Raw genomic sequence first — 13087 nt, 5'->3', positions numbered from 1 at the left:
TTAACACTTTTTTTCCAATTGTATACTTGTCCCTGAGCATAATCGTTCAGATCCCTATCTATCTTTTTTTCTTTCTTATCTGACACAAACTTAGCAAATCTTTCCACCTCATTCTTGATTTTATTATAAGATTTTTGAAAATCCTCTAAGGTTTCATAGAGCTTTAGTTCTTCACTTAATTTGTTAATCTCTTGTGTTACTGTGTTTAGTTTGTCAGTTTCATGTTCAATAAGATAACCAATTAACTTGAGTGAACACTCAGTGAGTGCTTGTTCCCATTTTGACATTAGCTCAGGTTTGAGATTATAAAAGGATGGAAACATTTTTAAGCGAAGGCCCCTGGGTATGACATTATTCTTTTGGTAGAAGTCATACATTCCCAGATTCCATTGCCCTCTAATCTGTTTCTTCCTAGTTTTCTTTAAATCTCTAAGTGGCTGTAACCATTCCCCCACAATTTCCCCATCTTGGGTGTTTTTGTTTTTAAGGTCTGATGTTAATTTACCAATGTCCTCTGACCATTTCTGCATCTCCGCACTTAAATCAAAGGAGGCCATACTGTATGCAAACTGTGCTTCTAGTAACTCTATTAGAATGTGGGATAGTTTAAGTACTATTCCTAAATGAACCAATAGGAAAGAGTTTAGAGTACTGGCACTAGTTCAGTGTATATAGGAATATGTGGAACTAGTAATTGTTCCGGTGCTTACCCACCTAAAATATAACATGAAAGAGAAAAAGAGGTAAGAGAACCTCAAAGAAGGCAGGTGGATTAAACTAGCACTCATTCTTATCTAACATGATTAAAAAGGGGATAACTGTGAAAATACCCTACTCCAAAAGGAAACAGGTTGGATTTTCAGACTGAATTCAATTATACCCAATGGAATGAACGAGGCCAATAACTATTGGGTATTTCTTTAAAAACCGTGTTGAATGGATTTTGATGTAAATTCATGAGATAAGTATTCTCCATCAATCTATTTTATTACATTTTATTTTATTTTATTAGATCACCGTATTGTTCTATCACATAAACCACTACTTATGTATTATATTTACTGAATTATACCTAACTAAATTCGGACTAACAACCTCCACTCCAATATCCTATACTACCCTCAAGTCCAAGTTGGATGTAATTAGAAATAGGGAATTCACATGAGAGAGGTAGTAAGATTCTTAGAAAATGAGTATCTATTCAATATATAATATCATATTAGTTTTGTGGAACAACTAACAAATTTGAATGGTGTATAATGGCCGCCCATAGCACTTCGTATACCATTAACCTATTCCTCAGTATATTCTAATAATTTTATATGCAAATTACATAATCTGTGTTATGTAATGATCACTGGAAAACTGTACAATATATGAATGACATTAGCCCAAAATTGCATAATACCAATATGTGTTTTCACACTAAGACAGTATGGTGCTTTTACAGGCAATGGGATGTTAGATTAACTGTACACTCCATGTTTTTTGCTATACCCATTATTAGAAGTTTCAAATATATACACAGTCCTACATTTTCATCTGAGAAACCTCTCATAACTGTGAACCTATAGTTAATAACAAGTACCTGAAGAGCATATAGATCAGTATTATGTGTGGAGAATTAACTTGGAACCCACATAGATTATTCCCCTATGGTAGTAATCCATCCACCATTATCAGAGAATGACTAACACATAAAAATAGTGGAACATGCCAGTTTTATATGGACCATTTACTGCAGTAAGGGATTCTAAGGAACATTTTTTTGAGTAATTTGACATACGTCTTAGGGTGTCCTTTGTTTAATTAGGAAATAATGTCAGAATATGATACGAGCGCATGCGGCGCAAGTATTGGAGGGTAATTTGCTTCCTATATTTATAATTAACGCATTATTCTAAGCGTAAAATATTTAGGATACAAATGGTAATCGAATAATTACGCACAAATTTCCTAATCCTGCGTTACATTGGAATAGATCCGTACTGCTTCTGACATTAGCGTTACTTACACAGGGATTGGAATAGTATCAATACCCCTGATGTTTGGTAACTTGTTTGAATAATAACAGAGAAAGAGCTTGCTCGCTCTATTGTGCAGTGGTGTTCCGGTGTGGTGTTGTTTTGTTTTCTCACGGAGAAACGTTTATCCGATTGGATAACGTCAAATAGGGGTATGTCTGTGTGGACCAATGAAAGTGGCTCTTTTGCGTGAGTGTTTTTCTCAATTACAGAGTCATATGTGGATAAACACTTAAACATGAATCCAAAGCACAACGATAGATAACACACAGTGGAGAATGCAAAATAGAATCCAATCGAAATACATATAAAATTTTGTTATTTGCCACTTTTCTAACATGTGAATATTTGTTGGGCTTTTTACTTATGCTCGTCAGAATACCGAAACTCACAGGGATTGGATGATAAGTAGGAGTATCATCACAGGAATCAATGATAGGCTGATAGGTTTAAACTCTGTGCTATATAAAGGGGTGGCACCCGGGCCTCGGTTTGTCCATAGCATTGAGAAAGGCTGATAGCACAGCCGAAACTAGTTTGCTGCTAAACATTTTGTGCATTTATTTGCACGTTGGTGATTGTTGTTGCTTTTAATTTTTGAGTCCAATTGTCCCTGTCACCTGAAGCCGAGGGAGCTGCTATCGGCCAGGAAACAGGGGGACATTTGAGACTTAGTTTTTAATTTGGTACACTTGGTATTTAGGCCGGTATTAAAACTTACTTATTAAAAGTTACTTTTTAATCATGTTAGATAGGAATGAGTGCTAGTTTAATCCACCTGCCTTCTTTGAGGTTCTCTTATCTCTTTTTCTCTTTCATGTTATATTTTAGGTGGGTAAGCACCGGAACAATTACTAGTTCCACATATTCCTATATACACTGAACTAGTGCCAGTACTCTAAACTCTTTCCTATTGGTTCATTTAGGAATAGTACTTAAACTATCCCACATTCTAATAGAGTTACTAGAAGCACAGTTTGCATACAGTATGGCCTCCTTTGATTTAAGTGCGGAGATGCAGAAATGGTCAGAGGACATTGGTAAATTAACATCAGACCTTAAAAACAAAAACACCCAAGATGGGGAAATTGTGGGGGAATGGTTACAGCCACTTAGAGATTTAAAGAAAACTAGGAAGAAACAGATTAGAGGGCAATGGAATCTGGGAATGTATGACTTCTACCAAAAGAATAATGTCATACCCAGGGGCCTTCGCTTAAAAATGTTTCCATCCTTTTATAATCTCAAACCTGAGCTAATGTCAAAATGGGAACAAGCACTCACTGAGTGTTCACTCAAGTTAATTGGTTATCTTATTGAACATGAAACTGACAAACTAAACACAGTAACACAAGAGATTAACAAATTAAGTTAAGAACTAAAGCTCTATGAAACCTTAGAGGATTTTCAAAAATCTTATAATAAAATCAAGAATGAGGTGGAAAGATGTGCTAAGTTTGTGTCAGATAAGAAAGAAAAAAAGATAGATAGGGATCTGAACGATTATGCTCAGGGACAAGTATACAATTGGAAAAAAAGTGTTAATCAATATTCTGATTCTGAATGTACCGATATAGAATATGATTCAACAGATGCAGACATATCAGAAACTGAGACACAACCTAGGTCCATACTTGTTTCTACTAATAATCAAAATAAGAAAAAAACTAAACCACATATTAACTTGAGAACCACCCCTTTAGACGTAGGACCAGAAGAGGCAGAGGGCATACAACCTCGAACCAGACGTCAGGTCCGGTTCAACCAAAGACCACAAGCACACAAAACCCAAACCCACAACAAAAACAACAAAAAGAAGTAATTATAAATAATGATGATGTTAAATTAAATATCATTAACCTATCTGACAGGGAATTAACCCCAGCACATTTCTCCGCCCTCAAAAAAGGTTTATCTTTTGTACCTTCCAACCACATTGACAAATTCGAGGCTATAAAAGACACCCATTTATTTGTTAGGAAGATCTTATTAAGGAAATATTTCAAACCCAATGATGACCCTAACCTTGCTTCTCAATCTGACATCATAGCATTGAACAACCTCATAGCATTACTAGATGAGAATGAGGATGTGCCGGATCAATTGACTAATACGCCAAACACTGATAACTGGCGTAAGATTCTTAAAATACAGTCTCAATTCACTCCTCCGGGTCACATTTCCCCCCAAGCTATCACTTTTCTAAATTTAGTATGCAATGGCATTATATCTATGCAAGATACTAAACTTTATGGAGCAAATATGACCAAACTAGAATTTGAGGCCATGAAAGAAATGACCACATGGACAGATGTCCAATTCAAAAATAGTGATAAGGGGGACAATATTGTTATATGGCCTACTTCTATGTATGTAGAAGAAGCAATGAAACAACTTCTTAACACTAAAAACTACAAAAAACTACTGGGTAATCCTACTGATAATTTCCTAGAAAATTACAAAAAATTGATTGATGGGGCTTTCTCTGAGAAAATCATTGATGCAAAAGAACATAAGTTCCTCACAGTTACCAAACCCAAAATCGCAACGATGTACCTGCTACCCAAAATCCACAAAAATATTGCTTGTCCACCGGGGAGACCCATAGTCTCAGGTATGGGCTCCATTATGGAACAAGCTAGTAAATATGTGGATGCAAGACTGAGGTGTTTTGTGGATATGTTACCATCACATACTAAGGATACCATGCATATCCTCAATAAGTTACAAAAACATAATTTATGCTTACCTGATAAATTCCTTTCTTCTGTAGTGTGATCAGTCCACGGGTCATCATTACTTGTGGGATATTAACTGCTCCCCTACAGGAAGTGCAAGAGGATTCACCCAGCAGAGTTGCTATATAGCTCCTCCCCTCTACGTCACCTCCAGTCATTCGACCAAGGACCAACGAGAAAGGAGAAGCCAAGGGTGTAGTGGTGACTGGAGTATAATTTAAAAAATATTTACCTGCCTTAAAAAACAGGGCGGGCCGTGGACTGATCACACTACAGAAGAAAGGAATTTATCAGGTAAGCATAAATTATGTTTTCTTCTGTTAAGTGTGATCAGTCCACGGGTCATCATTACTTGTGGGATACCAATACCAAAGCAAAAGTACACGGATGACGGGAGGGATAGGCAGGCTCTTTATACAGAAGGAACCACTGCCTGAAGAACCTTTCTCCCAAAAATAGCCTCCGAGGAAGCAAAAGTGTCAAATTTTGTAAAATTTGGAAAAAGTATGAAGCGAAGACCAAGTTGCAGCCTTGCAAATCTGTTCAACAGAGGCCTCATTCTTAAAGGCCCAAGTGGAAGCCACAGCTCTAGTGGAATGAGCTGTAATTCTTTCAGGAGGCTGCTGTCCAGCAGTCTCATAAGCTAAACGAATTATGCTACGAAGCCAAAAAGAGAGAGAGGTAGCAGAAGCTTTTTGACCTCTCCTCTGACCAGAGTAAACGACAAACAGGGAAGACGTTTGTCGAAAATCTTTAGTTGCCTGTAAATAAAATTTAAGGGCACGAACTACATCCAGATTGTGCAAAAGACGTTCCTTCCTCGAAGAAGGATTTGGGCACAAGGATGGAACAACAATCTCCTGATTGATATTCCTGTTAGTGACTACCTTAGGTAAGAACCCAGGCTTAGTACGCAGAACTACCTTATCCGAGTGAAAAATCAAATAAGGAGAATCACAATGTAAGGCTGATAACTCAGAGACTCTTCGAGCCGAGGAAATAGCCATTAAAAATAGAACTTTCCAAGATAACAACTTTATATCAATGGAATGAAGGGGTTCAAACGGAACACCCTGTAAAACGTTAAGAACAAGGTTTAAACTCCATGGTGGAGCCACAGCTTTAAACACAGGTTTAATCCTGGCCAAAGCCTGACAAAAAGCCTGAACGTCTGGAACTTCTGACAGACGCTTGTGTAACAGAATGGACAGAGCTGAGATCTGTCCCTTTAAGGAACTAGCGGATAACCCCTTTTCTAAACCTTCTTGTAGAAAAGACAATATCCTAGGAATCCTAACCTTACTCCAAGAGTAACCTTTGGATTCGCACCAATATAGGTATTTACGCCATATTTTATGGTAAATCTTTCTGGTGACAGGCTTCCTAGCCTGTATTAAGGTATCAATAACTGACTCAGAAAAACCACGCTTTGATAAGATCAAGCGTTCAATTTCCAAGCAGTCAGCTTCAGAGAAGTTAGATTTTGATGTTTGAAAGGACCCTGAATCAGAAGGTCCTGTTTCAGAGGTAACGACCAAGGTGGACAGAATGACATGTCCACCAGATCTGTATACCAAGTCCTGCGTGGCCATGCAGGCGCTATTAGAATCACTGATGCTTTCTCCTGTTTGATTCTGGCAATCAATCGAGGAAGCATCGGGAAAGGTGGAAACACATAAGCCATCCTGAAGGTCCATGGTGCTGTCAAGGCATCTATCAGGACCGCTCCCGGATCCCTGGATCTGGACCCGTAGCGCGGAAGCTTGGCGTTCTGTCGAGACGCCATGAGATCTATCTCTGGTTTGCCCCAACGTGGAAGTATTTGGGCAAAGACCTCTGGATGAAGTTCCCACTCCCCCGGATGAAAAGTCTGACGACTTAAGAAATCCGCCTCCCAGTTCTCCACTCCCGGGATGTGGATTGCAGACAGGTGGCAAGAGTGAGACTCTGCCCAGCGAATTATCTTCGATACTTCCATCATTGCTAGGGAGCTTCTTGTCCCTCCCTGATGGTTGATATAAGCTACAGTCGTGATGTTGTCCGACTGGAACCTGATGAACCCCCGAGTTGCTAACTGGGGCCAAGCCAGAAGAGCATTGAGGACTGCTCTCAATTCCAGAATGTTTATTGGAAGAAGACTCTCCTCCTGATTCCATAGTCCCTGAGCCTTCAGAGAATTCCAGACAGCGCCCCAACCTAGTAGGCTGGCGTCTGTTGTTACAATTGACCAGTCTGGCCTGCTGAATGGCATTCCCCTGGACAGATGTGGCCGATAAAGCCACCATAGAAGAGAATTTCTGGTCTCTTGAATGGAATGAAGGACACGGCATGCATTTTGAAGTTTTGTTAACCTGTCCTCTGTCAGGTAAATCTTCATTTCTACAGAATCTATCAGATTCCCCAGGAAGGGAACTCTTGTGAGTGGAAAGAGAGAACTTTTCTCTTCGTTCACTTTCCATCCATGCGACCTTAGAAATGCCAGTACTATCTCTGTATGAGATTTGGCAGTTTGAAAGCTTGAAGCTTGTATCAGTATGTCGTCTAAGTACGGAGCTACTGAAATTCCTCGCGGTCTTAGTACCGCCAGAAGAGTGCCCAGAACCTTTGTGAAGATTCTTGGAGCCGTAGCCAGTCCGAATGGAAGAGCTACAAACTGGTAATGCCTGTCTAAAAAGGCAAACCTTAGATACCGGTAATGACTTCTGTGAATCGGTATGTGAAGGTAAGCATCCTTTAAATCCACTGTGGTCAAGTACTGACCCTCTTGGATCATGGGCAAAATTGTTCGAATAGTTTCCATCTTGAACGATGGAACTCTTAGGAATTTGTTTAGGATCTTTAAATCCAAGATTGGCCTGAAGGTTCCCTCTTTTTGGGAACTACAAACAGATTTGAGTAAAACCCTTGTCCTTGTTCCAACCGCGGAACTGGATGGATCACTCCCATTAATAAAAGATCTTGTACGCAGCGTAGAAACGCTTCCTTCTTTGTTAGGTTTGTTGACAACCTTGACAGATGAAATCTCCCTCTTGGGGGAGAGGATTTGAAGTCCAGAAGGTATCCCTGAGATATGATCTCTAACGCCCAGGGATCCTGAACATCTCTTGCCCAAGCCTGGGCGAAGAGGGAAAGTCTGCCCCCCACTAGATCCGGTCCCGGATCGGGGGCCCTCAATTCATGCTGTCTTAGGGGCAGCAGCAGGTTTTCTGGCCTGTTTGCCCCTGTTCCAGGACTGGTTAGGTTTCCAGCCTTGTCTGTAGCGAGCAACAGCTCCTTCCTGTTTTGGTGCAGAGGAAGTTGATGCTGCTCCTGCTTTGAAATTACGAAAGGAACGAAAATTGGACTGTCTAGCCTTGGCTTTGGCCTTGTCCTGAGGCAGGGCATGACCTTTACCTCCTGTAATGTCATCAATAATCTCTTTCAAGCCGGGCCCGAATAAGGTCTGCCCTTTGAAAGGAATATTAAGCAATTTAGATTTAGACGTAACATCAGCTGACCAGGATTTTAGCCACAGAGCTCTGCGTGCCTGAATGGCGAATCCTGAATTTTTAGCCGCAAGTTTAGTTAAATGTACTACGGCATCTGAAATAAATGAATTAGCTAACTTAAGGAATTTAAGTTTGTGTGTGATGTCATCTAGTGTGGATGATTGAAGTGTCTCTTCCAGAGACTCAAACCAAAATGCTGCTGCAGCCGTGACAGGCGCAATACATGCAAGAGGTTGCAATATAAACCCTTGTTGAACAAACATTTTCTTAAGGTAACCCTCTAATTTTTTATCCATTGGATCTGAAAAAGCACAGCTATCCTCCACTGGGATAGTGGTACGCTTAGCTAAAGTAGAAACTGCTCCCTCCACCTTAGGGACCATTTGCCATAAGTCCCGTGTGGCGGCGTCTATTGGAAACATTTTTCTGAATATAGGAGGGGGTGAGAAAGGCACACCGGGTCTATCCCACTCCTTAGTAACAATGTCAGTAAGTCTCTTAGGTATAGGAAAAACGTCAGTACTCGTCGGTACCGCAAAATATTTATCCAACCTACACATTTTTTCTGGGATTGCAACTGTGTTACAATCATTCAGAGCCGCTAATACCTCCCCTAGTAACACACGGAGGTTCTCAAGCTTAAATTTAAAATTTGAAATGTCTGAGTCCAGTTTATTTGGATCAGAACCGTCACCCACAGAATGAAGCTCTCCGTCTTCACGTTCTGCAAACTGTGACGCAGTATCAGACATGGCCCTTGCATTATCAGCGCACTCTGTTCTCATCCCAGAGTGATCACGTTTACCTCTTAGTTCTGGTAGTTTAGCCAAAACTTCAGTCATAACAGTAGCCATATCTTGTAATGTGATTTGTAATGGCCGCCCAGATGCACTCGGCGCTACAATATCACGCACCTCCTGAGCGGGAGATGCAGGTACTGACACGTGAGGCGAGTTAGTCGGCATAACTCTCCCCTCGTTGTTTGGTGAAATATGTTCAATTTGTACAGATTGACTATTTTTTAAAGTAGCATCAATACATTTAGTACATAAATTTCTATTGGGCTCCACTTTGGCATTAACACATATAGCACAGAGATATTCCTCTGAATCAGACATGTTTAACACACTAGCAAATAAACAGCAACTTGGAAATACTTTTCAAAGTAATTTACAAATAATATGAAAACGAACTGTGCCTTTAAGAAGCACAGAAAATATTATAACAGATAAAATAATTAAGTTATAGCATCAATCTTTGTCAGAATATACAGTTTTAGCAAAGGATTGTTCCCCTCAGCAAATGATAACTAACCCAGGCAGCAGAAAAAAATACACAAATAAACGTTTTTTATATCACAGTCAATACAATCAGCACAGCTCTGCTATGAATGATTACTTCCCTCAAAAAAGACTCTTGAGATCCCTGAACTCTGTAGAGATGAACCGGATCATGCAGGAAGAAAATGAACCTCTGACTGAGTTTTTCTGATGCATAGTGAAAGCACCAAAATGGCCCCTCCCCCACACACATAACAGTGAGAGGGATCAGTGAACTGCTCTAATTTAAATCAAAACTATTGCCAAGTGGAAAAAAAGTGCCCAAAACATTTTTTCACCCAGTACCTCAGAGAAAAAAACGTTTTTACATGCCAGCAAAAAAACGTTTTACCTCAATAATTAATTGTCATTTAAAACCTATTGCAAGTCCCTGCAAAATAGGTTAAGTCTATGTATACAGTTTAAAAGCCAGAGAAGTACCATTTCCCAGAAAACTGAAGTGTAAAATATACATACATGACAGCCTGATATCAGCTACATCTACTGCATTCAAGGCTGAGTTTACATTATAACGGTATGGCAGGATTTTCTCATCAATTCCATGTCAGAAAATAATAAACTGCTACATACCTCTTTGCAGATTAATCTGCCTGCTGTCCCCTGATCTGAAGTTTACCTCTCCTCAGATGGCCGAGAAACAGCAATATGATCTTAACTACTCCGGCTAAAATCATAGAAAAACTCAGGTAGATTCTTCTTCAAATTCTACCAGAGAAGGAATAACACACTCCGGTGCTATTATAAAATAACAAACTTTTGATTGAAGATATAAAAACTAAATATATCACCATAGTCCTCTCACACATCCTATCTAGTCGTTGGGTGCAAGAGAATGACTGGAGGTGACGTAGAGGGGAGGAGCTATATAGCAACTCTGCTGGGTGAATCCTCTTGCACTTCCTGTAGGGGAGCAGTTAATATCCCACAAGTAATGATGACCCGTGGACTGATCACACTTAACAGAAGAAATACAGATGTCACCGAACACTCTATACTGGTAACATGCAACGTCGAATCGCTATATACCAGTATAAGTCCTGAATGGGGTATCAAATCGGTTGCCCATTTCCTAAATAAAGATCAGGATATAGAAGTGAATACCAAAGATTTCATCATCAGACTGTTAAAATTTGTTCTTAAACACAATTATTTCGTCTTTGATGAAAAGTTCTTCTTACAAATATGTGGCACCGCCATGGGTACCTCGTGTGCACCCACTTATGCCAACTTGTACCTGGGCTGGTGGGAAGAGATGATAGTGTTCAATGAGAACATGAACCAATATACCCGCTACATCTCCCACTGGTCTAGGTACATAGATGACATCTTTATTATTTGGGAAGGCACAATTGAGAATTTACAAAAATTCATAGAATGTCTAAACACTAACCCCTTCGGCCTATATCTGACATACAACACTAGTATGGAAAAGGTGGAATTTCTAGATTTGACTATTGTAAAACAAAATAACAAACTAGAAACAGAATCTTACAGAAAACCCACTGCAACCAACAACATACTACATGCCAGTAGCCATCATCACCCCTCTACAATTCGTAGCCTCCCATATGGCGAATACTTACGACTTAGAAGGAACAGTTCTAGCATCAATGCTTTCAAACAAGCAGCAGGTGAACTAAGAAAAAGACTTTTGGAACGAGGGTATACCAAAAAGTCACTAGCAAGGGCCTATCGTAAAGCACTATCTAAAGATAGGTCAGACCTGCTTAGACCAAATAATTCTACATCATCTGACACAAATACCATAAGGTTTATATCCACCTATAATAGCCAAAGTGATGAAGTATCTAATATTATCAAAAAACACTGGCACATTCTAAAAAGTGACGATAAATTAAATATGGTATTACCTACTAATCCGTCTTTTACCTTTAGACGTGCAAGTAATCTAAATGACCATCTTACTAATAGTCACTTTAATAGAAATCGACACAAGAAACCAATTCATCAGGGATCGGTACCTTGTGGACATTGTAATATCTGCCAGTACATGGTGAAAAAAGATACCATGGTAGATAGATTCTGTAAAACTTGGAGAATTAAAAGCCATATCAATTGTCAGAGCGAGAATGTTATTTATTGCCTATCATGCTCATGTGACAAGATCTACACAGGTATGACTACCCGTAAGTTAAACATTAGAATGACAGAACATCTTAGTAACATTCGCAATGCACAGAAAGATTCAGAAAAGGGCAAAAAAATAACGAGTGTGGCTAAACATTTTCTACAATGTCACTCAGGCAAAATTGCCTCGTTTAAATGTTGGGGTCTGGAACAAATCAAACCTGGAATTAGAGGGGGTAACTGTGAAAATACCCTACTCCAAAAGGAAACAGGTTGGATTTTCAGACTGAATTCAATTATACCCAATGGAATGAACGAGGCCAATAACTATTGGGTATTTCTTTAAAAACTGTGTTGAATGAATTTTGATGTAAATTCATGAGATAAGTATTCTCCATCAATCTATTTTATTACATTTTATTTTATTTTATTAGATCACCGTATTGTTCTATCACATAAACCACTACTTATGTATTATATTTACTGAATTATACCTAACTAAATTCGGACTAACAACCTCCACTCCAATATCCTATACTACCCTCAAGTCCAAGTTGGATGTAAATAGAAATAGGGAATTTACATGAGAGAGGTAGTAAGATTCTTAGAAAATGAGTATCTATTCAATATATAATATCATATTAGTTTTGTGGAACAACTAACAAATTTGAATGGTGTATAATGGCCGCCCATAGCACTTCGTATATCATTAACCTATTCCTCAGTATATTCTAATAATTTTATATGCAAATTACATAATCTGTGTTATGTAATGATCACTGGAAAACTGTACAATATATGAATGACATTGGCCCAAAATTGCATAATACCAATATGTGTTTTCACACTAAGACATTATGGTGCTTTTACAGGCAATGGGATGTTAGATTAACTGTACACTCCATGTTTCTTTCATGTAATTAGCAAGAGTCCATGAGCTAGTGACGTACGTATGGGATATACATTCCTACCAGGAGGGGCAAAGTTTCCCAAACCTCAAAATGCCTATAAATACACCCCTCACCACACCCACAAATCACTTTTACAAACTTTGCCTCCTATGGAGGTGGTGAAGTAAGTTTGTGCTAGATTCTACGTTGATATGCGCTCCGCAGCAGGTTGGAGCCCGGTTTTCCTCTCAGCGTGCAGTGAATGTCAGAGGGATGTGAGGAGAGTATTGCCTATTTGAATGCAATGATCTCCTTCTACGGGGTCTATTTCATAGGTTCTCTGTTATCGGTCGTAGAGATTCATCTCTTACCTCCCTTTTCAGATCGACGATATACTCTTATATATACCATTACCTCTGCTGATTTTCGTTTCAGTACTGGTTTGGCTTTCTACAAACATGTAGATGAGTGTCCTGGGGTAAGTAAGTCTTATTTTCTGTGACACTCTAAGCTATGGTT

Source organism: Bombina bombina, chromosome 6, assembly GCF_027579735.1.
Source record: "Bombina bombina isolate aBomBom1 chromosome 6, aBomBom1.pri, whole genome shotgun sequence".
Lineage (NCBI taxonomy): Eukaryota > Metazoa > Chordata > Amphibia > Anura > Bombinatoridae > Bombina > Bombina bombina.
Note: the sequence above shows the minus strand (reverse complement) of the source record.